Source organism: Thunnus thynnus, chromosome 13, assembly GCF_963924715.1.
Source record: "Thunnus thynnus chromosome 13, fThuThy2.1, whole genome shotgun sequence".
Lineage (NCBI taxonomy): Eukaryota > Metazoa > Chordata > Actinopteri > Scombriformes > Scombridae > Thunnus > Thunnus thynnus.
Genome location: NC_089529.1, coordinates 2,759,988 through 2,784,462, shown reverse-complemented (window position 1 = coordinate 2,784,462; position 24,475 = coordinate 2,759,988). Strand labels below are relative to the sequence as shown.

General features: G+C 39.6%; 1 protein-coding gene and 1 long non-coding RNA gene across 2 annotated transcripts in view; one reads left to right on the top strand and one right to left on the bottom strand.

The window, feature by feature from the left end:
* The window catches only part of opcml (opioid binding protein/cell adhesion molecule-like), a 348,322-nt gene that overhangs the window by 36,585 nt on the left and 287,262 nt on the right, over window positions 1–24,475 (top strand). The gene's annotated exons all lie outside the window — the stretch shown is intronic.
* LOC137195147 (uncharacterized) overlaps window positions 1–24,475 on the bottom strand; it is a 121,243-nt gene that overhangs the window by 15,958 nt on the left and 80,810 nt on the right. Inside the window, exons 2-3 of the long non-coding RNA XR_010931077.1 lie at window positions 19,797–19,920; window positions 4,726–4,849 (exon numbers count right to left, since the gene is read on the bottom strand). This is a non-coding gene — a long non-coding RNA (uncharacterized lncRNA). The remainder of the gene's footprint in view (window positions 1–4,725; window positions 4,850–19,796; window positions 19,921–24,475) is intronic.

Below are 24,475 nucleotides of genomic sequence, written 5' to 3'. Positions count from 1 at the left end.
CAGATTTGAGGGGTATTGTCTTCTTTATGTTTCAGTCCCACTAGCGCTACTTTGAGTGAAATATTTGCAAAACTATGTAACCCCCATAAATTTATCAAGAAACAGTCAAACTGAATTGTAGGGTTCATATTGCAGTTTTCAAAATATCCCGTAAAGTGCTATAGGCACCTGCAGAAAGGGTCCATATTCAGCTGACGTCAGAGGGAAAAACAGAAGGAGAGAGAAAAACGGAGAAGAAAAAGAACAAGCAGAGTCCGGTATGCAAGCTAGCATCAGTGAGAAAAAAAGTTGTTTTGCTTCTTAAAAGTTGATGTTAAAGTTATTTAGGACAGAGGTACCATATTTCAGTAGTTTGCTGTTCACAAGAACGTTACGGAGGACCAGAATTTGATGTGTTTTGATGAGTATTCTCCGGTGAGTGGATTTTCTTTTTCTGTGCTAGCTTAAACCAAATGTAGCTCGTGTTCATGTTCATGACCGTGAATGGAAGAAAAAAACAGTTGGAGCAATATGTAGTGTGTAACAGAAACCCAGTAGAAATTACTGTGTGTAAGAGATTTGAATAGAAAGTTTTCTTGCTTCAGAAACATTAGCCTTGTTACATTTTTATTTTGTGTTCTGGTTTTATGAACATTTAAATTAGTAATGCAGATGATACAAGACCATGAAATAACTTCAAACTATCTGCATATTGTAGGAAATTGAAATTTATTGTAATTTAAACTGTACGATATGCAGGTTGGTTTTTTGTATGGCTGATTTCTGAGAGAGGACAACTGAGGATTTTCAGCAAGCTGCTGCATGTGGAGGAGCAGAGGAGCTGCTCCATGGATTTGGGACGCATCGAAATCTCCACTTGGATTACAGATAAACTTAATAAACAAAAATATAAAAGGCCCCTAACTGAACTAAAACTGCGTAGTTGACTGATTATTGACTAGACTGGACTAAACTTCTACAAGAAAAAAAATGAAAGTTGCATCCAAAGAGGAAATAAACATGGACTAAAGAAAATGTTTTTAACTGAAATGTGTAATGCTATCTGGGTATGAACAGGAACTAAGGGGTGGACAATTTAATTTCTTTTCTTTTCTGGTTTAGTATTTGAATAAGAGCTCTGAAAAAAGGGGACAAATTTAAGTTGGTTTATTTTAGAGTCTTTTTTTTCATTTAACCAATCTAAGTAAAAAGTGTGGAAAGTAGATTTTTTTTAAAAAAAAAAAAAATCTTTTTGAATAAATGTATTCTGCATATTTTCACAAAGTAGTATTTGTGTCTTACTTATCATCCCCCTTACAGGTCCTAGACGTAAGATAATGGTGTTTAACTATTTTAATCTATTTCACTTTAGCAAGTAGTTAGCTACAACTACATCACTGACAGCATGTCCTTAATAAAACTAAACCGATAAACTAAATAACAACAGATGATTTGACTATATTTTGTCTTAGTGAGTAATTAGTTATATAGAAGAAAACCCCCAGAGGCCCACAGAATAAACCCATAATAATGCAGGAGGGCTTCACTATAACAAAGTAAGAAGTGTGACTTTCTTATAGTAAAGTTACAGTGCAGCCCCAATGCCCTTCTCACCAGCTCAGATGTCGTTAAGTTTGGTGTAGCCGCACTTCCAGCACACTTGTTATCAGTCCTAGTAGCCCTCTGATCAGTCAAGACTCCTCTCTGGCTCTAGCAGTGGGACGCCTGGTTCATCCAACTTCTCCATCTCCTCAATGTGTTGTTGCATGCCATCAATGTTCCTAACATACTTATTTTTGATCTTGTGGTACAGTTCTCGAATAGTCTCAGCCAGCTTTCTTGACACGTCGCCTCTTTCTCAACTTTGACTTAGCTTTGTATCCACATTTTTAAAATTCTGAAGCTCTTTTTGTAGCTCCTGAATTTTTTCCTGAATTAAGGGACTCCTGAGCTGATATGATTCCATTATTCTTGCTGCCTAAAATGTGTACTGAAACCATGTAACTGAGCTTATTGAGAAGTGCCTGGTATTCTCGCAGAAGGGCTTCCCTCTTGTGGCAAGTGGCTTTCATGGAGTAAAATTTGTCGAGCCAAGGTTTTACATTTTCATAGTCTGCTTGCAAGTCCTGGATTTTGCATTGGAGGTAATAACAGTCGGCCATATTAGCAGAGTGTTGTTTTTTCAACATCTGATACTGAGCCCTCAATTTGGCCTTCATCCTTAAGTTTCTCTGAACTTCTTGCTGCAGGTCAAGAAGGTGTTTGCTTGAGACTGTTTTGCTCCTGCTTTTTTAAAATTTCTCTTTGAGTTAATTGTGAATGATAATTTTCTGGAGGAGGTCCTGAACCTTCTGCTGCATTGTTTTGCTGGCTCAAGGTTTTGTTCTCCGTTTTTAATAGGCTGTATTCATCCTCCAGTCTTTCATGGTCCTTCAGTTTCTTGTGTATCCCCACAATTTCTTGCTCAAGAATGTTATTATTTCAGACCATGTTTTTTTTTTCTTCTTCTTCAAACTTGCATTTGTATTCTTATTCTCCTGCCAATCAAAATTCTCTGCTGCGCTCCTGTTGGCTAGTTTTACTGCATGCGCCTCTGTTTTTTTCTCCTGTGTCTGCTCATTCTTCTCTCTCGGACAGTTTAACTGAGCAGGGCGCGTGCCTTTGTCCCGCTCAGCAAGTCAGAGCCCAGAAGCCCCGCCCTGCTGTGCGCTTGTTTATTCACAGTTTATTATTAAACGTGTCACGTGTCCAAATTGCACCAAAAGAGTGTCTGTCTCCATAGTAAATCACCTGTTGAGTGTTTGATGGTTGTTTATTTGTGCTTTAGAATGTAACTGCCGTGAAACAGTCTGAAAATAACATTGTAGTTCTGTCATTCTCTCTCAGTTAAAGCTCACTCGCCGTCTCTCTCACTCTTTCTCTTGTTTTTTCTTAAATGAGTCATTAAACCCAAAACAAAGCCTAACTTTTAACATTATTAGACATAGAGAGATGTCGTCCCCTCGTCTCTCTCATGGCAGGGTAAAGCTCTGATCATGACATGCAGTAGCAGAGCCCAGAAGCTGCTGCAGAGCAGAGCGGCTGATGGCTTGTTTATTCAGAGTTAAATGTATTAATATTTATCATGCCAAATGTCTAAATTGCACCAAATTTGGCACTGCACTCCCATTTTTCCCCAGCTATACACCTGCCAAGTGTGGAGTTGATCTGATGAACGGTTCAAGAGATACGCGAAGGACATACATACACATGGACACACAGACAGAGATTCCTTGCTTTAGTCAATAGATATGTTACAGTAATGATGCTGTATGTGTTTCTGAAAATGTTTGAGCTGGTTTGCATGAGTGGAGCTGCAGAGCACAGTTGAAGAATATAGTTCATGATTCAGTGGCTGAATATTATAAAGATCCTCTGTAAAGCAGAATTTGATTCCTACAGTGTTTTTACAGCTCAGTTTTGATAAATGTTCTAGAAGTCCTCTTAAGCTGGACAGACTGTCATGATGATGTCATCATGAGACAAATCCTGCAGCTGCTTCATAACCAGTAAATAATGAGGCAACTCTGAGGACATCATGACATAACCTATGGTGACTTTACAGGCATATAGGCACATTTTCTGAATCACAGCTCTGAGCTTTACATAACTCACACAAAAGCCCCATGAGCTGGAGTCAATTCAATGTCACTGGACCGATGGACAAGTAGTACCTCACTGCATTAAAGATTAGAGGCATTAAAGATATGACTTCCCTGCCATAAATCTGTGGGATAAACTGGAAATTCAGTTTTAAAGGGGACCTATTATGCTTTTCCTTATTTTCAGTCATATATATATAATGTTACTATGTTGGATGTTCATGTTAAACGTGGCCAACGTGTCAAATAATGAGGTTAATGTATGTAGAAGTAAGCAAAAAGCACCAGCTTCAGACGGATCTGAACGCTCGGTTTCCAACTGTTTTTTCTACTTTCAGCCCTAGCCAACATCGGCTTGTGATGGATTCCTTTATATGGTCATCTGCTTCATGCAGCAGTGAGTTCACTGCTCCGCTCCACTAACATTATGTCACTTTTCCATTGTTTTGGGGGTAGTCACGCCAAGCCACGACTTGAGTCGAGCTGGCACGCTGTGAGTGTTTTTCCTCTACACAGCCCTGCAAAGTAAAATGAGCAGTTAACCTGTTGGAGGTGTGCCGATTGTCTGCAGCTCAACATCATCATCACTGTGGCTGTTTTTGCTTGTACTATTCCTCCCTTTATTATTTCTAACTGATCTGCTGAACAAAGAGCTCCAAATATCTCCATATGTTGATGTTTTTAGGGCCACTAACTAAGTTCTGTTAATTCAGTGAGGAATATGTTTCATTTCATCTAAATTCTTCACAATCTCCCATTATTTAGTCATTTAAAAGCGTTTAATATAAAGCAGTAAAGCAGAAAATGTTGGATTTGCATCGGTAGTAACTTAACATGACTGATACAGCTGGTCAATCAGAACAGAGTGGGCTCATTGGGAGGGGGTCTTAAAGAGACAGAGGCGGAACTGAAGGGCTGCGTAAAGGCTCAGTATAAGATAAATAGGGAGTTTTTGAACTGTGAATCATGCAAAGCTGCTCTCGTGGAGTCCCAGCATAAAAGTATACAGCTGAAAATGAGCACAATAGGTCTCCTTTAAGGGATATTTTAATACCATGTGTTACAAAGGTCTTAATCTCCTTGATGGAGTGATGCTTCAACTCACTCTGAAGAACTAGGAAATGAAGAGCGTACTCCACTCCAAACCATCTGTGTGTCGGTGGGAAGGCAGACGGCCAGGCAGGTGGGCACCAATGCTCAGGGACCCAGGTGCCCTTGGAGCCAAGATCCTAGAGTGAGCCGGCAGATTACAGCCACTAATTAGTTAGCGGGCCAGAGTGCAAGCAAACCTCTGTGCCAAGATCTGGTGCAGGTACACGCACACACACGCGCACACACACACAAACATACAAACTGAGTCAGACAATTAGATAAGAGTAAGTATATGCATACCTTACAACACATGAATAATACTCACCATGGGGGCCAGACTGAAAATTCTACATAATCATGCCCGCCAGATGAATATACAGTATAAATATGTGTGTGTATTATGCTGAGGTCACAAGCTTAATTGTTCATTTTGTTTATCCTCCTTACTCATGTATATTTATAACGGGATTAATGATTTTATTGACTTATCACAGGCTTAAATAATGTGATTCACAGATTTGATAGATTTTGTTTTAAGTAGGGTTTAATTAAAGGAACAGCCTCAAGCATTTTGCAGGTATATAAGTTTGGCAGGTTTTTGCTACAGTGAGAAAACACATGATACTTTTGATAAAGATGTTATTGGCTTTGCTGTACTTCATTCTGTTCTAGTACACTGCGGATGCTCTAATGATACACTGTGAAGTTTCTATTCCTTAAAATGTTATAGAAAAAAATATATTTATTTTGCAGCGTGATTTTCAATCAATCAGTAGCAGTTATTATGATATATATTTTATTTACCAAACTACACACTTGTTTGATGTATACGAGTGACACTGGACAGCTTCCCATGCAGAGCTGATGCTGTATGTTGACCACAGTACATCATTTGAACTCTATTTGGTAATTATCCAAACATGATTAATTGCTCAACTTTCTAGATAACATACTGTAGTTAGAGAGACACTCCTTGATTTGTGCAGCTCCCCTTTACCCCCTCATGAGGAATGAGGAAGGTTGCTTGAGTGTGGCAAGATGTTGGTAGGGCACTTCATTATGGCGTTCTACTTTTTCTCAGTGTTCAGTTAGGCTCCTCTAGGTTGTTGCTTTTGTGTTCCAGTATTTTGATATATGATATAATTCCTTTTGGAAGATAAATGTTGGTCTCACAGATGAAATCTAACAATTGTAGCTGCCACATTAGTTTGAATGTAAAGTTAAGCTTCATGTTTTTACTGGACAGAACAACAGCACTGCATCTGTGCTCTATATGTATTGATATCACCACAATATAAATGTATTAAAATAAACAAATCAGACTATATTAAATTTTGTTTATATATTTAAGCTACACAACAGTTTGGATTTTTATTTTAGCTACATTTCAGACTGAATAAGATAATTTTCTGCATCTCTCCGTCAGTGAGGTTATTTTTTGCGAGAAAAAAAGTGTTAGTGGAGCTTTGAGTTGAGATTATCATGTCAGGTAGTTGTGTTGAAGCTGAGCTGATCCTGCCAGCAAGTACGCTGCTGTTCCAATTGCAGAATGATCGCACTGCGCCCTCCCATCCTCGGAAGCCAGAGCCATTTAAAAGAAAGAGAGAGGGAGAGAGAGAGAATGAGCTTCTTCGGCTCACGAAGGAAGACATGAGGTTGCAGAGAGGCAGAGGAGAGGAGAGCAGAGAGAGAATGGACAGGCTTTTTCATGCCTCCCACATTCAGAGCTCTTAATCTTTAAACTGCTGCTTCTGATGCAGCAGAAACATTATACTCCAGAAGTGCCTTTAGGTCTGACTCTGTCCCATAATGAATGATAAGTGGAAATCACTTTAGGTTTTGGCCAAATCAAAGTGAACTTAATTTTATAGATTGAATATTATCTGTGATATATACCAATAGACTAATCAATTTTAGCAGTGTTAAATGGACTTGGCAGCAAATCAGGTGGTTATGAAAGGGCGACACTTTTTATAGCCGATTTAAGCCAAAACTCTGAAAATAACCTGTTTCAGACCAGGTTAAGTTTGCAGTATAAGTTACCGTGGTGATCTAGCCAGGTTAAAAGAGAGCCACCTTTGTGACATTGAAAACTCTGGCTTTAGGCTCAACATACCTCGCTAACCCACTAATCTCGCTCTGTAGTACACCCCTCAGACCATCTCATTTAACAACACTCAGTTCGGTCTACAAAGGACATGCCTTTGTAAGTTTTAGGATTATATCTGAGATGTCATATTTGCCATCAGTAAATCAGGACTAATAGTCTTACAGCAGATTATGTTAATATTCATTTGGCAAAAATTACTCATATGTACTGTACATACATGAGACTAGAAATGTAACAGATTTGTTTATAGTTGAAGCAAAGTGCTATTATTGACAGAAATCTGTTCTGGTCAGGCAGCCAAATGATATGTATGAGGTCATATTTATTGGGATTCACATGGGTCTTGTGTTTACATTGTTATCTTCTATAGATTTATAAAGAGTCATGTAAAAGTTTTGATGTGACGTGTATAGAGGGTGGCCAAATCTATCTTCGTAAATCAATGATCACAAAAAAAATCATCTCTGTTTGAAGTTACAATTAGGCATGAGGTTTCCTGTAGGTTTAATCTTGGAGTTAAGACAAATATTAGGTTAATGAACAACTTTTTAGGTTATGGTTTTGCTAGCTTATCCAAAGATGAATCCAGTGTGGAACTCCAGTGGGAGTCCCCTTTCCCAAGAGTCAAATGGGGTGGCAACCAAACACTTCTTGCTTTCTTGCTCTTGCTGACATCATCAATGATGTCACAGGTTAAACCAAGTATGGGGGGATTGTATTTTACTGATTTTTTTTTGTTTTAAATAGTTTTATTTGCAATATGATTTGGTGTCTTGGCAATTGGTGAGTTTAAAGTTGTGTTTGTATGAAAGTCTATTGGAAGGTCAGTGAAGGATGATGTGTGTGTAGCTGTGTGTACATGATGGTGCATTAAGTTTGATGAGTTGAATTTTCCTCAGTTAAGTCAAGTTTCCTTTTGTTGTTTGTTGTTTGTCTTTTCATTTTTTGGAGACACGTGTACTTTAGGTTGCATGGTTTAAATATATATCCCCTTTTTTAGAATCACTGAACAAGCTTATGAAAAAATTCACCCAGAGATGGCAGCCAGGCATGAGAGATGTGCTTTTCAGCCTTAATATCAGAGGACATACATTCAAGAATTGTCCACATAGCAACAGTAGGATAATTTGTGAAATACACCATGATAAATCAAGCCACCTGATGCATTGGTAGAACACAAAAGGCTAAGGACTTGGCCTTGCACATGATGAAGAAAGTTGAAAAAACCTGTTTGGTACATCTGCAAATGTATGAAATTGACTCCGCTCTCTCACAGCCTGGCTTTCTCAGCGCCCACATTCTGCATGAGGAGGAGGTAGTGGCGGACTGTGTCAAATGCAGCCGACAGGTCAAACAGGATGAGGGCAGAGGATAGCTTTAAACACTGAGAAGTCCAGTCTCGCCTCAGTGTGCTAACATGTTTTGACGGTTTATTTTCCAGTGCAGATCTCCATTTCTTCATTGTGTATGTGTGTCAGGTTATTAACAGTCAGCAGAGTATGATGTAATGCATTCACTGACATAAAAACACTCAACATGGACATAGTGGAATAAAGTAACAGCTATACAGTGACTTTGGCATCACTAAATCATTCATAGGTGACATGGCTCAGGCAGATTTCACATTCATAGAACATAACAGCAACATTTTATTTGCAATTTCATTTGGTAGAACAGCAGCTCAAATTGCTCTCCTGATGGGAGAAAAACAGCTTCTACATCTCTAAATATAGTGTCTGTATACAGACACCAGTGGGAATAATTCCAAGGAGAAAAGTAACTTTGTTAATGTTGCACATTGCTGGAATTTCATAAGCTCCACATTTAACACAAGGGACACATTGAGTCCTGCACTCTTCACAGAGAGCTCAGTTTAACAGTTAGTTATTGTTTCAAACCGCCAGCAAAGTGAGCCACAGCAATTTACTTTCAATGCATAACTATTTGAGCAGAAATGATTGGTTCCTCATACTAGGTCCCATACATTTGTAAGGAATGGAAGCCATCCCTTGTGGTGTCAGTGGCAGCTCTGTGACCAAAATATTCAATCTGTATCATTGTGGACTTGAGGCATTATATTTATTAAATTTGGCTGGCCTCAGTTACAGAAGAAACCCCTCTCAGTAATTGAAAACGGCTTCCTAGTCAGAATATTAATTCACACACAGCAAACCCCTCCAAATAGTAGAAGGAGAGAAGGGGAGCAGGCTTGAGTCGGGGTTGTACTTTCATTTATATTCCTTTACAGTTCAGCAGGTCTGGTTAAAGTGCCTTTTAACCCCCCAAGCAGGAATGGGATGTCAATTGCAGGAGGGATTTGCAGGTGACAGCCCTTGACCACCAGTTTACTCAATCGTGGTACTAATACCTAGAAGTGATAGTGGATAGTGGTTCTTCTATTTTATCATTAGAATTCTAGCGCGGGGGCGACTGGAAATAACAGCTTGAAGCAAGTGAGGAATAATGGAGCAAAGGAGGCTGGGGGGAAATGTGACTACATGTGATGAACATAATCAGTATGCAAAGAATCTTCCAGAAGACAGAGAGTGTTCAAATATTTGTTCACATGTCAAGCTCTGAAAATAAAATACTCCGTAATTTGTATACGTACTAATCTGATTACAGTCCTGTTTATTAATCAGCATACATGCCAGGCCAAGTTTATTTCAGCTCTCTTTCCTTCCATGGCTATTGGGTGATCTTCTGATCATTGAATTAGTTCCAATGGCCAAAGCCAAGATTTACTGTCACAGTACTGTAATTTTCATCACACCTTAGTGATTTTCATCTTACCTTTTCATCTTCTTTTAAATTTCATTTTCAATTTTCTAAATGCCACCAGACACTCTGAAAGGGACAGAGTTGAATAAGAGAAAATAGGGGCCATTATGATTAGAAAAAAAGCAGTTATACAAGTTATATCATCTAGGTGAAAAACAACCCCCCCCCCCGAAAAAACTTCACCTGATTATAATATTCTCATTAAGTCATATTTGCACTATATATTTTATATGCATTACATGTAATGCATTATTTTTGTGTCAATGCAGGATTTTTTTGACATTAATATTATTTCCGCTATTAACAATTATAAAGGCTATACTGTATTTCTTTAAGTCTCCAAACATTTTTGTTCAGGTTTCCCCCATTTGCAACTTCACATAAAGCTTTCTCATTAATGACACTCTGATCCATTGCCATTAAAATAATTATTTGTTGCATGATGATTGGAAGCAAAGTTTTCTTTTTCTATTAGTATTTGGAGTCTAGGAACTGATACTTCCGTCATCTAGCTGTTGAATTGAGTGAGTACCAGCAGCTAGAACTTATTATGAATTGTTTGGCATTAACAGTCAGTATGATGGGGAGACTGTTACATGATGGATCACTGCAGTGTATCTTGTAACAAAACTGTTTCTGTTGCTGAATGCAAGAATTACCTTTTGTGACTTTAGCACCTTTTACAGCTTTTCTTTGCAGAACAGTCAACTTACATGAACAATTATATGATTGTCTCTTTAGTGTTGCATCAAAAATTCAATTGAATACATTCAGAGAGATACATCATTACATTTTAACCGCTAATTAGGCTACACTGCAGAACTTCAGAGCTTGCCACCCAGTTACAACAACTAATATGGCCAATTTGAACACATTTAGCTCAAGTAGGACAAATTGTGATGTTCCAGTTTTGGCCTACTGACCATTCAGTTAGCAGCTGTCAATCGCTCTTCCTCCCAAAATGCAATTTAAATTCACAGTGTAAGATAGAAGCTTTCTTCTAGGCTTTTAGTTTGATTTTTTTTATTACATTTTCTGCTTCAGGAGAGAGCTGTTGTTGCAGAACTGCAAATATATTATAATTATCTACGAAGTTGAGACTGTAGCATAAAATTGTCCTGAAGCGTTATGTCCTGAAGGGCCTCCCACATCAGCTCTATGCTTGTTTGACAAATGGGGCTTCTCCTGGAATCTGTGCTATTGATTAGTTTAGTGATCACTCATGAAATGTAACAAGCATAACGCTCATTTATTATTGTAATAGGAAAATAAGTGGAAGGATCTATGAGGGCTAAAAGCTGGTGTCTGCCTCTCTATCTAGGAAGGCTCCATAGATACCGCTGTACCGCTATAAACAGTCTGTGGGGTAGCAGACCATAAGTAGTCCTGACAGGTCTGCTTTGCTGATACATGATTGGTTTTTGGTTGATAATGAAGATTGAATGGACATGGTGAAGAAATCACGATCTTCACCTTTTCAGTAATGCTGGAGCCAGAGATTATCCAGGTCTTCGGCCGCTGGTTATCTCAGGCATATCACTCCTATATCTGCAACAGTCTTAATGATCTCTGTCAAGCCGACACTCAACTCAGCTCAATTTAAATTTGACTCTTTTGGGGGCTGGTAATCAGCTCGGGTGAGATGGAACCCCTACACTGAGTCTCCCTCTGCCCGGTCTACAGTACGTCCTCCAAGACCAGCCAAGACGACATCCTCCTTCCACCTTCACTCCTCCCCTTTACATCCATTAATCTGTCCTCAACATCCAGTACTGCCTGAATTCCCATTAAACTTTTAAGTGACATATTGTTGTGGCATGGTTCTTGCTAATGAAATTAACTAGTTAACTTAGGTTTGGAAGCAGGCCACACCTCAACCACACCTCTTATCACCTGTCAAGCCTACTTATTCATGGTCAACACATCCTACCCCATCCCTCCCTCTGTTCATCCCTACCCACATACCTTCATCCTCTCTTCCCTCCTCCCCTCATCCCTTCCTGTTCAGTCCACTGCATACCTCTCCCACTTCTCATTCTAGGTACCGTCTGGGGGCCTGTAATCAGCTCGGGTGGAAACATGCCTGAGACGGAACCCCAGCACTGAGTTTCCCTCCACATGGTCTACAGTACATCCTCCCGCACCAGCCTAACCAACTAACATATTGTTGTGGCGTGGTTCTTGCTGTAGCATTTGAACTATAACCACTACAAACCCTCAACAGAGAGGTGTAACTCGGCCTGAGGGCCTTTTCTGCCTTCTCAGTGTACATTACTTGCACAAAAATATAGACTGTAATACCGGTAGACAGGGCTCTGAGCTCGTGTTTGATCATTGATTCTGTCGCTTCTCTCTTACATACAACAGAAAGGTACAGTATCAGTCAGTAAAGGTACAGTATCAGTCAGTTGGTGGGCTGACAGTATAAACATGGATCCTCAAAAAGGTTCCGGCTGGGATCATTGACTCACTGGGGCTCATGCAAGAAACACTCGTACAAACAAATGTGTTCTTAAGTAGCATGCAACTTTCTTCTGTGGAACAGTTTGCCTTATATGGCAATTTTAGGGCATGGGTTATGCTCATGATGAAATCTCAGGAACACACACCTCCTCATGAACAGGTCACATTAGATAGTTTGTTGAATTCAACCTGGAATACTTGGAAGCAAACTTCACAGAAAAAAGTAAGGGAGGTTTAGGAGAAAAACATGAAAAAGTTCTTGCTTGAGGCCTGATGTTGTTTTTTGTTGTTGTTTTTTCGTGAAGACCTGGAATTGCCTCTTCCTGACTGACCATGTCTATATCTTTCAATCCAGTTCTTTTGATCATATTGACAGAAAGGCCTGACCATGTCTATATCTTTAAATCCGGTGCTTTTGATCATATTGACAGAAAGTTACACACCTCATGGGCATCGACTTTTTCAATGGAAATCCTTACATGAACTCTTTTCTTGTCGGCTTCTGTCAGAGGAGTCACAGAGATCTTCCCAAAGCTAACAAATACCCCCTCTTAAACTTCACCAAGCATGGCGGCAGAAGTATAAACGCTCCATTTCAACGGCTCATTTCCTCTATTTTTCAGTCAGCCTGATGCTGACTGCATTCCTGCCGGAGCTCGAAACATTCAGCCCAGGGAAAAAGGCTTTATAGCAAATGTATAAGTAGTTTTGATAGGCGGTATCAACCAATTTTGTCTGACCCAATTCAATACCTAGACATCGTGATGACCTCCTTATGCTGCAGAAACAGCAGTGCTGTCATGTCCTATATTTTAAAGATAAGCCTGTTTGGTCAAACAAGAGCCTGTCAGGCACACAACTCCTACTGTACATGATACATACTGCTTTACATCAACAGAAAAGCAGCATTTATAAAAGATGTCTCTCTGTGTATCTCTGCACACTACAATCTCTCCAGTTATTCTCCCAACGGTATCAAAAACAACTTGCAGACACATGCTGCATGCTAGAGAGCAGCAATTCATCACTGCAGAAATGAAGCCGATGCAATGCATGAACTGGGAAAATGCCTGATTTAGGGTTTCAGTTATGTGTTTCAGTTAAGATATCAAATGATCCATCCACAGCAATCATATATCCATGTTATTTATACTGTTGTCTTGGTGAATACTGTTGTCAGATTGTCTGTTAGAACTGTTGCTTTAAGTTTAATCACTGCTCTAAACTCAAAGGTTTCCACACAGTAGCTGATCACACTTTGGGTACATCCCAGTTCCCTTATTTGATGGTTCTTGGCTCCTCATATTACTCTCACAGAACATAATAGTGATGGACTGCAGCACAGTTATACACCATCTCTACATTGCCACCAGTGTTGGGAAGGTTACTTTTGAATTGATATAGCTTACAGATTACTTAGTTACCCTGTTAAAATGTAATACGTAATGTAACTTATTCCATTTGATTACTTTTTAATTACTTTTCCACTAGATGTTTTAAACTGGGCAGTAAAGCTAGTTTGAGGGCATGCATACGAAATGAATGGAGCCTGTCTAGACGTAGAGACAGCTCCTCGTGAAGCCAGTAGCAGAAATCACGGTGTGGTTGGGCACAGAGAAAATCAGGTGGATCTGACCTGTCCAAGACCAATCATACTTAATAAGTTCTGAAAAGCATATGTTAACCAAAATTGGCCATTACAACTATACTTGCCTGAATGCACCAAAGTTTAATCATACAAGCCTTATACATCATCAGAGGTAATGTTACAGGCACCAAGACGAAAATTAACAGCATCTCATAGCCAGGCCACATACACACACACACACACACACACACACACACACACACACACACACAGCTGACAGATGCAACAGCATCATTAATCAAGTGTATGGAAAGAGATACACCAGCACTAACATGCTCAGTAACGTTAAAAATGACACTTGAACATAGCCTGGCACACACAGATGGCAGACACAGTAACATCAACATAAAATCCAATTGTACACCCAACAAAAACTATACCCAATAAATAATAATATTGAGAGAGGCAACGGGCAACTATAGTCTAAAATTAGAGATTAGTTTACTTTTGATGACTAACCCAAAAGACAACAGAGGTAGCCTAATCAGAATGCCTAACCATAAATTATAGCAGTGAGTCCACTTGCCAAATAACTAAGGAGTTTAGTTGACTAACAAATATTAGCATAGTAAGTCATGGCTACAGTAGCTGGAGCTGGAGGAGCCGGCTGCCTCTCTCCGACTCTGCCTCTGTTTGACCAGTAGAAAGGCACTCCCTCGTAGCTACATAAATAAAACTGCTGATGAAAGCAGGGGCACTCTGCTGTATTCACAGACCCTCTGAAGGCAGTGATAATCACAGTAATGATGGTTGGTGTTGTTAGCATCAGAGCGTTCCACTGAGGTGTATAGCAACATTGGTATATCTCCATGCCAGACCACACTACACAAAAGTCTTTTGTCAGACCCACACACCTCTTCACGAAAAATCTGTTTGTGATTAGACTCTGCAGCTGATCTCGTTGTGCTGACACTGCATCATCACAACACCAGTTTAACCAGTGTGGACAGACAAGTAAAATCTAACTCAGGTTTTATATTATTCCCAATGCTTAGATTTAATTTCTTTTGATTTGACTTATTGAAATTAGCATGTTTTACTTCTTCTCTTCACTGTGCAGAATGATGTAGGCCTATGCGCAGAGTTTGTTTTCACATTCATCTCCGGTAGACTGTGTTTAGAAGATTTCATCACTGCTGCTGGTGTTTCTATAAGCAATAAATACATTTAACTATAATTTTACCAGACAATCACACATGACACTGAAAATCAATCGCTGTGCGTCAGGTAGAAACTATTCTGATGTGAGCTATAATTACATCATTTCTATTTTACCTTAACATATTTAGGCCACTAAATTACCTCCGCACATTATGGAACATTTTGATCATAACCTGGATTATTAAAAAAAAAGCATTGCTTCCAGTAGAAATTGCTCAGGAGTGCTGACAAACTATGACTCATCTGAACACAGTCAGAATACAGGTTTCTTGTTCATGTGTGGATGTTTATCACTGGGTACATTAATATTTCACTGTTGTTCCGAATATGACAATATTCCGAATTTGATATGGGTCATGTAAACAGCATATTCTGTTTGGATATTCCAATTTAGTCCTTATTATTAGTGGAGTGTTAGTAGGTATATTGTCTTTTTTGGAATAAGTAGTCAGTGTTAATTTCAAAGGACAACATGCAGAAACTAATATTTCCTGTTCTGTTTTGTCAGGGGTTATGGGATGACTTTAAGAAAAAGTCATTATTAGTTGTAGCAGTGGTAGTTCTGCACTCTATTCACAGAAACTGTCGTTGCTCCAAATGATGTCTCACTTCACTAACATCGTGTTTCCCCCATCTTTTCCTTTCCCTCAGTGAGAGGGACTAGAAAAAGACATAACGAAAAGATGTATGTGAGACAATAAAGGCAATTTAGATCTACCCTATGTAGCAACGGCAATGTGTGGCCAGCCAAGTAATCATTTGTTTTTATCACTTTCATTACCTTCCTGTCAGGTGGTTCTTTGTGTCTTACACTTAGAAAGCATTTCTACGTATTGGAAGAATTTCCAATAGACTATTTTCCTCTGAAAATGTAAGTAATGTTTTGAAGTCACTGGAGCCAGTTAACTCAATTATATACAGCAGGAATTTTATATTCAGTCAGTTTTATATTCAGAATTTTAATGGCTTTGCAATCAAAGTTGTTAAATTGCCAGGTTTAATGAACAAAACCTCCTTTGACTCTCCAGAACAAAGACTAGCCAGGTACACTGTTACGAATGCACCTTAAAATAGAGCCAAGAAGCAGGGATTTAGATTTTTACTGTTATTTGAACATTAAGAGAAGACCTGTGATGTAGTTTTGCACTAAAACGTACTGTGAGGTTCTGCATCCCTGATATCAGTGACGGTGTTTCCTCCGGACCAACAGCATGTTAATCCACAACATAAGCCTTTGCTGACCTGTCAAGACTGCAAATACTTTTTATGATAGTGTGGCAAGTGATTGGGTTGCAGGGCATTACCCAGTGTAATCAAAGAAATCCAACTACGCCACCCTGGGGGGTTTTACCCAAGGAAAAGTGTTTACCTCAGACCTGTACCAATAACCCAAGTGGTAATCAGGTTCTTTATACTAAGAAGTAGGAGACGTTGCTCCATCCATCAATAATTTTTTATTTAACAATAGCAAAAATGAATAAAAAGAGCCATTAAACATACCATCCAAACATATATTAAAGGGACAGGGGACTTACCAGGGGACTGGTAAGCCTCACAGCTGAGGCTTACCAGTGGAGGGGTAGAAGGAGAGGCATCCTGCAGAGAGTCCCCTCGAATCACACGTGCACACACACACACACACAATGGTAAAGGGTCAAACCCAGGGGTGCTCAGATGAACACAGCACACAGGAAAGGAAGTACCACCACCTATAAACACCAACCCTACCACTTTAGGCTCTTAGCTTCTGAAATAAAGGGGGAAATATAAACAATTAGTGGAGGCACATTCACCCAAACAAACAAAACACCATAACTACAGTTGACCTAATGCTGAAACTGTTAACACTAGTTATTATCAGCTAGCTAGAAAAAAAGGCCTCCTTCCAATGGTGTAACAAAACAAGAGAAAGAGAAAAGGAAAAAAAAAACTAAATCATTCTCTAAAGAGTAATATCAATTGATCAGATGGTTGAACACCTAATTTCGGGACAAATAAATACAATAAACTACGCAAACCAATATTAATTGCATGAAACAGGCAGCCCGATACTTGCAAATCAAACAAAATAAACAAAATAAACCACACAAACAATATTATTTGAGTGAAATAATCAAACACGTAGCTGTAAATTACAAGACAAATGAATGAAACACACTAAACAAAACCAGATCACTCACGGAAGATGGTCTGACTTGTGATTTACAAATTAGGAATAAACAGAAGAAACCCCACTCACAACGCACATGCAAACTCACAAATTAAGATGGCTCAGGCCAAAAAAAAGGGACTAATGACATCCCACAACAAAGTATGGACAGACCAAACAATCCGAGACAAAGGCGACTATCATTGACACCAGCTACAGGCAAAGCAGCAGCTCCTCCATGAAGCTGCTAAACACCGACCCAGGCCCAGTCCCTGTGATACATGATAAAACGTTGAGTTAAAAACAAGAATGATGACTACAAAAAATAAACCTGGCGCCATAGTAGACTACATATCAATCAGCATCTGTTAACTCAGGGGAGGAGAGAGCCTATTATTCTGCTACTACAAACGATTACCTAAAACAACACATCCATTTACTACATGCAGCATAATAAAATTACAGAGCAATCTACAAGAGGGTCACTTCTGAGGGTGGGGAGTCACCATAGGAGGATCTACAAAATCATAAATGACAGCATAAGAGGATAAACTAGGGAACAAACACAGAAACGGCTCCCATACCTGTGACAATTGTGGATGTCATGCAAACAGGAGACTGGGCATGCATTCGGCATCAGGGGAGTGCTCAAAAAACAGCTACCTGCCTTTATAGAGTGCCCACAGACAATGATTGGCTAGTGATCGCTGAGAAATTAAGAAAGCAAAACAATACAGGCCTGCTTAGACCAGACAGGAATACATCTCTAATCAGGCCAACATTCAGTGCATTTACATAAACTTCAGTAACCTGGTTACAGCCGGCTTTCTCTAGTAAGCTGATTTCTGAACTGTCATGTAAATGATTACCGAGATCTGGGTAGGAGATTTGAGAAACATGGTCTCCCCAGGTAGATTTCTCATGGAGAACCCTGATTTCTTGGCCATGTATATTGGTAAACAAGTTCCTAATGGGCTTTTTACAAGTGCGCATGTGCATGACAAAAGACTGCAGACAGGGAAAGCACAGCAGAACGCCTGGATGAAAGGAGAGATCATTATATGGAGAGATGTGTACTTGCATTTAAAATAATTCCATCCAGAGTTTGAAGAAAACTGAAACTGACACAAAGTAGCCTGCAGAAGTCTAAATAAGTCTTTCCACTGCTGAACATTTGACTGTTTGTTATGTTAACACACTTTTAGTGCTGAGAAAAAAGCTCTGCTCTGTCTGTCTATGCTTATAGTATCATCAATCTGCTCTTACACAAACACTCAAAAAAGAAAAAAAAAAAGTCAAGAAGCAACTTCTTCTGGTAATACAATTACGATAAGCAAGCCATGCTTTCAAAATAAGGTCAGTGGTAGAGGAAAATCTGATTATTACTGTAGTGTATACTGTACTACAGTGCATATAAACACATACCCAGAATGTGACGCAGGGTTTAGTGGCATCTAGCGGTGAGGTTGCAGAGTGCAACCAATTGAATAGCCCTCCCCTCACCCTCCCATTCCAAGCGTGTAGGAGTACCTACGGTAGCCAGGAAAGCCACGAAAAACACGAAAGGCCCTCTCTAGAGCCAGTGTTTGGTTTGTCCATCCTGGGCTACTCTAAAAACATGGCAGTGCAACATGGCGAGCTCTGTGGAAGAGGACCTACTCCCCTATGTAGATATAAAGGGCTCATTCTAAGGTAAAAGAAACAAAACTATTCTTATTTTCAGGTGATTATACACTGATGAAAACATACTTATGAATATTATATTCCATTTCTGCCAAGTCCATTCCACTAGATGCCACTAAATTCTACACACTGCACCTTTAAAAGCTGTATGCTTTTATCACCACCTTTAATTAAACTGCCAAATGTGCAGCAGATATTGAGGCATTGGGACTTAATTTGAGTATCAGCTTTCAGTAAATATTCACACTGACAAGTGGTGCTCTCTGCTCTTCTAATTACAAGGCAAATCAAGAGTCCATCAGCAATCAGCAATAATTGCTGTATAGACTTGTGCTTGTTTCCGATTGCTGCTTCTCACTGCAGCAGAGAAGAGACAAATCTGGAAATTTACATTTTAGAGTGCACATAGATTGCTGGATTGCCTAATTTTCCTTTGGGGTGAAACCATGCTTTTAATCAGCGTCTCACAGAAACAGCTGTGTTAGTACAGGTGGGAAGATTTAGTTTTGCTTGTGGCAAACAATTTACAATTTATAGTTTGCTCTTGTGCGAAAAACAAGATGAGTCAAAGCAGTGAAGGGTTTACACAATTGATAGTCCTTGTATTTTTAATGCTGCTATTGTCATCTAATCTGTCTTATTTGATTTGGACAGAATACCAATTAATGTTTGCAAATTACATCTCTCCCAAAACATATGTAGCTACTGCACGATAGTTCATAGAAAATTCACTGTTTTGGTCATTATTAATGTGTTTTGGCTGTGCCTTTCAGATACAATATACCCTGACACAAACATGATAATAACAAAGGCATTTCAGAGTATGACTGAACCATCAGCTACAGAAATAACACCAATAGCAACTGAATATTTATTTGCTTCATTTTGTGAAACCATTCCACGGCCATTTACAAAATTACTTTGATTTTACAGTAATTTAAAAAAGTAACAAATCAAATACTGTCTCAGAATGACAAAACAGATGTCTGTATATATAAATAATATAAATGTAAGGTTAGTTAACTGAATATCAGACAATAATCCAAAGGGGTCAGGAAAGTACTTCTGTCTGACTGTTCATCCACTTACCTCTACAACCTTTACTTTCCATTATCCCATTATCACCACTTCTTTTCTGTTATCTCAGACACCATGGCAGCACTTCACCTCATATCATATACTTCCTTTGGGTTACATTGTGCTGGTTTGTAACCTGTTGTTGAGACAGAGAATGGAGGTGATTTGTCACTGGGTGGCCATCAGATGAAGGACACAGGGTCATCTGGTATCAGTCACTTGGCAAATAGTCACACATCACCACAATTACTCATCCTGGCTGTTACCCTCACCACAATTACTCTTCTTGGCTGTTACCCTTTGCAAGTGGAACTGTTTCTGGCATGAAATTTAAACATTTTGAAGACCATGTTATATTAAGTATACTAAGTTCATCATTCAGCAGCCATACCAACATATACCCTGTTTCCACTGAATGACTGAACGTAAGCAGGCATGAGTTTGGTTAGTACTTGGATGGGGGCCTCCTGGGAAAAACTAAGTTCCCGCTGGAAGTGGTGTTGGTATACCAGCAGGGGGCAGTCTTCCCTCTGGTCCTAATAAAATCCCAATGCCCCAGTGCAGTGATGGGGACACTGTGCTGTAGCAGATGCCGTCCTTCAGATGAGACGTTAGACCGAGGTCCTGACTCCCTGTGGTCATTAAAGATCCCATTGTACTTATTGCGAAGAGTAGTGGGTTCCCTGGTGTCCTGGCAAAATTCCCAACGTGGCTCTCTCCATCTGGCCACCTAATCATTCCCCAGTGTAATTGGCTCAGTGATGCCCTCCCTCTCCACCTCAAGCTGATGTGTGGTGAGCATTCTGGTGCAAAATGGCTGCCGTGCATCACCAAGGTGGGTGCTACACATTGGTGGTGGTCGAAGTGAGTTTCCCCCCTTCACTGTGAAGTGCTTTGGGTATCAAGATAAAGTGCTATATAAATCCAATCCATTATTATATTCTGCACAATTTGCTTATTTAGACCAACAAATTATTTCAGTCAAACTATAGATGATTTGATTCATCAATTATCACTTGTCTCTGCAGCTCTACAGAGCTTTTTAGCCTTTTTTAGTTTAGTGTTTGTTTTGTTTTTTATGGCCTGCACATACTGTCACTCTCATCAACCCTTGGAGGCAACATTTTCCACCTGAAAGCACTTAGCAGCTAAAGACCTGGATCTTATTCTCCAAAGGAGAGCTAAAAGGAGAGTGGATATTGGACTTACATTTGTCAGGAGGCCAGAAATACAACTACAAATCAATGCTAATCTAGCTCCATGTCCGTGTGTAAATAGGCAATTGTTTCCTATTATGTTAGGTATAGAAATGGGCAGGTGTGTCGGTTCATAAACTCTGACTGTGATACCTTTTCACATATTAACAAGGATTCAAATGACTATATAAGGGGATTAACCCAACGTGAATTATCACTCAACTCTGTTAGCTCTATTTTTTTTTTAGGTTCTTTAACTCATTGTTTGGTTGTATATGGCCTGCAAATTTCACTCTCACCAATCCCATTTCCAACACCAGCAGACAGCTTTTGGCAGATAAAGAGGTCTGACAAACCCACTGTGCCACCTGCCCACCACCAAATGACAAGGTGCAAGTTGGCAACTAGCTGGTGAATAAAGGTGGACATCTAGCAGGTAAAGCTTATTTCATTTACTGTATATCCCATAAGAAAGGTTACTTGTCCATCACAGTATTGCTGGCAAAAAATGAATGAAAGAATCTTTTGTGCAGAATTGTCAAGCTTAGTGTGTGTCATATACTCAACCTGACTCAGCTCAGGTGTTGGTGATAACAGCTCCCATGCATATTCACTGCTCTTAACACTTCCTGTGCATACCACACTGCTGCCGATATGCTGGAGAATACTTTTGGGCTTGCCAGATTCTTTCAGACAGACAGACGGTAGACTTAGCACTTGGCTCTGGACGCCATTCCTGGCTGCCCCATTTGTGACCTTGGTGCTTCGTACTTCACACCACGACTCGGTCACACAAACATAGACAGGTACAGTCATCCCAGGATGACAACATCTTTGTCTGGGGTGAAACCACTGTTTAAATCCAGTATTTCCACAGCATACAGTGAAGAAGAGAACAGCAGGACTGTGTTTGGTGTTTATTTACAAATGATTTATTTAAAGCAAAAATAATATGTAGAGTAAGCACAATTACAGTTAGTGAACACTCAGTTTATGTAGCCCACAATTTATTTCTTTTGGAAGAATAATGAACCATAAATTGCTTTATTTACACTCAATACCAATATATTTTGGTCACTTAGAATTCCATGTGATCTTGTGCCATAAAAGGTACACAATCCCTAATACATGAAACTCAACGAACAAAGCATGAACAAAACATATTGTTTCCCAATCAATAACCTCCTCAAAATACTGTAAAACCCACGGTCAGTAAATACATTCTCTCACTAAGAACTTGTTCAGTGTGAATCTTTGAGGAAGCACGTTTTTCAGTTTAGCTCTTGCATGTAATACCACTCTTAATACTGCACCCAAACAGAGTGCCACTCTGTCCCTTTGAAGCAAGCTGTTTTAATGAACCCCTCCTACATACAGTATCACTTTCATGCCTGGGTGGTAATTACCTTCTTCTCAACCCAAAAATTAATTACATACTCATAAATTGGCAATTTACCCACTGAGGCAATGCTTACACCCGTTATAATATGATTCCCCATCGAAAGATGGATGGTACCTTGAGCATCTGCCAAACCACGGTCCTTCCTCTGCTTTCCCTGAAGGTCAGCCTGCCTACTGAGAGCCAGCATAGCTCAACGCAGAATCTTTTGGTCAGTGCTTGTTGATCTCAGGTGTGTCCCCAAGATCTGCAATCTGTTCTTACTTGGTTGGATGACATACGGAAACAAACACTAGAACAAGCACTCCATGGAAACAATTCCATGGAGTGCAAAGATGTTATCCTTCTTCCTCTGACATTTTCTGCAGAGGTAAAAGACACACTTGTGACAGCTGGCCCTGCGTCAGATACAGTTTTCTTGCTTGTTAATAAGTTACCTCTGGTCAGTGTGTGGTGACTCTTTCAGTTGCATGAGTCTGTTTCATAATTGGTCTATTTTAAAGAGGAACTCCACCAATTTTACACATCAAGATCTGTTTTCTCATCATCATCATCTCATCATACTACTCAGTATAAAATGTCATCTGTGGCTGTGGGGCAGATTTGTCAAGTTTGAGAAAACAACCCTGTTGATGTCATGAGACAGTTTGAAAGACCTGGCCATTTACCAGGCGGGGGGTGGGGGGGTGGTTTAACAAAGAAATGCTACCAAGTTGCATCATGGAAAGTGTGGGATTCAGTGTTTTTTAGAGCAGACTAAAAGGAGTACCTTTCATCTTTCTATTTATGTTGATTGTCTGTCTTAGGGTGCCTTATGTAACTCTTTCATCTGGCCATTACTCACTTATGGTTTTCCTGTCTGCATACAGCAGCCGACGACTACAGACACATTCACACCCTCCTCCCTGGAATACTGTGTAGGTGTTATACATGTATGATGTTATGTTACAAAAACTTCACTGTGCAGTTTCAAGGTCCAGTGTTGTCACTGAGCAGCAACCTCAAATGGGTTTCTTCTTATTGAATAATGCACCTGCTTCAACTGTGCTTAAAAATGCAATTTTTGAGATTGGCTCACTGGGAAACTTCGCTATATTTTAATGAGAAAATAAAGCCCCTGTTAAATCACTAGCCACAGTGGAACATTTTATCATACTGTGAGTAATATTGAGTCTTTTTTTTTTTAGCATAAATTAGATCTTTCTAAAGTCACAAACGGCAGGTTTAGACCTGCAGTTGTATACTGTGCAAACATAATCTTTTAGAATTAGAATTAGAAAAAAAAATAATGTCAATAACATGGCCACATCCCTTTTCATTTAGATTTTCATGGTGGGTGGTAACAGCTAACTCTACAATGATCTTCAGGTCAAATTGCTTTACAGCTTTGCACTTCAGTGATATTGACCTATATTGTGAAAAGCATTGGTTTAACACATTCCTCCTCCATCCTACATGCATGAGTCAACTGAGAGCTCATGTGGGCAGAAGGCAGGGAACAGATAGAGGAAGACAGGGGCACATTTGAAGGGCATGGCACAAGCACTGTAATGGAACTACTTAGATATGAGTAATGTACAGTATAAGAGTATTGTCATGCTGTTCACTGCTGCTAAAGAGTGCTGCATGACAAAGTGGGATTAGCTGCTTAGCAAAATGATTTGAACCAGCCTACATGCTAACTTGTGCAGCTAACCCGCCCTGGAGCAGGATATACTCTGGCTGTCAGTTCCAAAAGTATGAAATGCCTGCTATCTAAATCAGCAGTCAGCTATCTGTAAAAATGGCAGCACCTCTCTTTGAAGATTCTGTAGACTTGTGTGTACATACTGTAAGAAGAGGCAGGAGAAGTTCTCAGAGAAAACTGAGTTATAGTTTCATTGTATATTCGCTGGAGCCAAATGTGCTCCGTGGTATTTGGCTGGTTGGAACCCTGTAGTGTTGCTGTACATCACTGCTCTGTTGGGCATGCTGTATTGAAATTGCCCGCCCACCAAATGGGACCTAGTGGATCTCAAAGGTTGTAGAAAAATGTTGCACTCTATGAAGAAGAAACAAATTACTCAACCAGAAAAACTTTGCAAAGTGGTGCAAAA